Raw genomic sequence first — 3,427 nt, 5'->3', positions numbered from 1 at the left:
GGAAGGGGTTAAGAAATAAGAAAAAAAATTATCACACCTTTGAATTAAAAAAACACAAATGTTAATATATAACGGTTCTTTTGGGTTTCTCAATAGAAAGAAAGTCCCTGTAGAATAGTATGCCCTCATCAATATGCAATAATAAAAAATATGTATTTTTAAAACTTAAGATGTAAATATTAATTTGCATTATCTATGTTTCAGTTACTGTAAAGAAGACCTTTCATTGTCCCCTGTATCATTCAAAACATTGTCAGCAGGCAGGGAAAAGTTATGCTTGATTCAGAGAGACAGAAAGCCATGGCTACTTGTGTCAAATACTGTTTAATGCAGAAATTTTCAAACTGGTTCATGATATCCTGGGAATTTTTGAGCAAATCTGGGAGGGGTTTGCCAAGTTTTTTCACCATGCACAGGAAAAGCTGGAGCCTATACTCCTTCTCTGTCTAGGTAAGCTGGTTTATCCATTCGTTATCAGGCTGATTGCTTCGTTGCCATAGTGGGGCGGGTCCTGCACATCTAAGATCTTGAGCCTACCATACCCAGTACTAAAGGCCACACATGTTATTTATTTAAATTTATTGACTGCCCAATTCCACTAGACTCTGGGCTGCACACAAAGCTAGAAAAGACATAAAAACAGTTAAAGATATTAAATTACATTTAGAGGGTGATCATGACAGTAGATATAGAAAGGAGCTGAGCAGGGGTATTTTTGACTCTATTCTATGTTGATGCCCAAAAGGGGAGTGCTATGAATCAAGGTAGTTCGGGGTACTCAGCTGCTGATGTGCTGGTAGGGGAAAGAAAGAATACCACACGAAGAAAATAAGGTGGCACTAGGCAGGACAGACAAATACAATTGGCTTGCTCAAATAAAACCAGACCATGTTCTGACAGGACTCCAGCTTTGCATTTGAAGAACTAATAGTTTGTATAAAGAATTGGCCAGCGCAAACCCCCCAAAACTTTACCTGCGTTAGTTGTTGATATGTTTTTCTTCCTCATTCATCATATATAGTATTTTTATTCTGGGGAGTCATGATACCACAAAGTTCAAAAACCTCTGGCTTAGTAGTCATTAATTACCAGTACCAGCTGTGGAAAGTTTTAACACTATCCATGAAGTCCTAGCTAGTTTTAGTGAGACCTATACACAAAGTTAGGGGAGGTAGGAGATAATCCTTTACTTCACTGGGACAATGTGACAAATTGTCAGACTGAACTCTGCCTTGGACTTGATCATTTTTCCCTAAAAAATAGCATTAATAAGAATCTGGGACCATTTGTATTAACAATTTATGAACCATGTATATGTATTATCTACTTCCAACTAAAATGATTTATTCCTAAACTATAGTAGCTTTTCCTGAGCTATCCACACACAAACAAGGGAGGTATGTAGACAACCGTGTGGATCTACACCCTTCCTCCATAAAGGGAAACTAATAATACTGTAGCTTAATGAGTAAGTATATATGTTCTTGCCAATGCTTGCCAATAGCAAGAAGCTAGTCTCTGTCATTAAGAGTGGCAATGTCATATCCTTTGCACTGGCAAAAGTAAGCCAGAGAAAGTAAGTAGCCACATGTAGAGCAATATGGCACAAATGAAGGACTGTATAATGGAGCTGTGTGATGCTTCCAAAAAAGGTGTATTGGAGTATACAGCGATACAAAAGTAGCACTTCCTACCTTTAATGTTTATATCACATAAAAGAACATGTAGAATAGATAGAACTGAGTGAAGATACTTTGCTGAGGTGGTGTCCCTTCCAAAGTCAAGGTGCAGAATATATGCATTAACTACAATAACTGAAAATGGGAAATTCCACTAGCATCACTTAATAGGAATAAAAGGATGGGGAGTAAAAAGTACTGCTCTTCCTAGCAGAGATGGAACTGAAATACTCCCATCTGACACTGATTCTGAAAAAGACAGTTTAGAAAATCACGGGAAGTAAAATGATGATGCTAACTCTTTAAAAAACTGCACATTGATCAGATGGAGTACAGTTCAAGGAAAGGATAAGATTAAAAATTATTGATGTCCAGCTTAAGTCTGGCTGAATCTGTCAGCTTTTCAGTTCTACCTCTGATATTGCACCTCATGTCTTTCTCCCAGATACCTACATTGAAATGACACTATGAGGAAACAGTACACATTTAGACTTTCATAGATCTTTTTCCCAAGATTTCAAAGAGCAGTAGTGATAAAGGGCTTTAGATGAGGCCCAAGAAACTTTAGAATGTGCTACTCCTGTCAATATGAAGGGCACAATTTGATTTCACTGCTTTCTTGATCTTCTGTCAGGGGAGGATAATCTTTTAGAATAGATAAATAAAATGCAATTTTATACTGAAGGCACAAAATTCTGATAAATAATACAAACTAGGCTAGCCATAATCTGGTTTGTAGCTTATTGTGATGTGTGAAGCCAGCCATTGTAATTTACTCAACAGACCATGTCTTAGCTTTCATAATACAGAAGAACAACTTCAAAAATTATCTCAGCCTCTAATTTGAAAGAAAAAGATGAGCCGTGGTTAAGGATAAATCTTGACAATGGGACTGAAAGGAACTGTTGGGTCATTTTTAGGGCATCAGTGGACAGGTCAGCAGTATGTGGGAGGAAAAATGAACAAAAGTCGCAGGAAGGTTGCATTATATTAACCATGCTTAATATAATGGTTGCATTATATTAACCATCCTTTAGTTAATCCAATGTTATGGATGAGCCATGAACTGATCACACAGGCTGGCTGGATTTCTGGGCTAAAATATGGCTGGGAACTTATTTACTATTCAGATACGGCTGGGGGGGTGTCCTCCCAACGAACCCTCCAGCAACGAACCCTCCAGTTTTGTAATCCTGACCAAACAGGAACAACCAATCGAAGGGGAAGCCCCACGGTGGCTACAACCACCATCCTCACCCTTCGCCGTTTTTTCTTTATTGTGTTTTAAGATCCGACGCCTTAGATCGTTGATCCCATACAATCTATCCTTTTCCAGAAGAAAATGTCTCCACTAAATCTCTGGTAATCGTTTTCAAATAGCCCAGCTGGGGGAAAGAGCGAGGGAAGCCTGACTTCCAAGAAACCAGGAAAAGCTGAAGCTACAATAGACACAACAGCGAGGTGGGGGCAGCCCCTCGGCGGCCACGGGCGTCCGAGCGGGCCGGGGGCCTGGAGCTAGGCCCTTCCCTCGCGGGGGCGGAGCTACCTCCCCCTGCCCAGCCTCTTGGCTGCCTTTTTCTTCTCCCGCAGAAGGCGGCTTCCCAGACGCTTCTTGCAGCATGGCTGGGGCCGCCGTGCGTGCCGGATGGTTAGTGCGCCTGGCGGCCCCCTCCGCTTCCTACTGCACTCGCTTCGGGGCCGAGGTACCCGCCGCAGCGGCGCAAGCCCCCCAACCTAGCCCACCCTAT

This window comes from Protobothrops mucrosquamatus, unplaced genomic scaffold (genome assembly GCF_001527695.2).
Source record: "Protobothrops mucrosquamatus isolate PMUCROS unplaced genomic scaffold, P.Mucros_1.0 scaffold76, whole genome shotgun sequence".
Classification (NCBI taxonomy): Eukaryota; Metazoa; Chordata; class Lepidosauria; order Squamata; family Viperidae; genus Protobothrops; species Protobothrops mucrosquamatus.
This window is presented reverse-complemented; position numbering follows the sequence as displayed.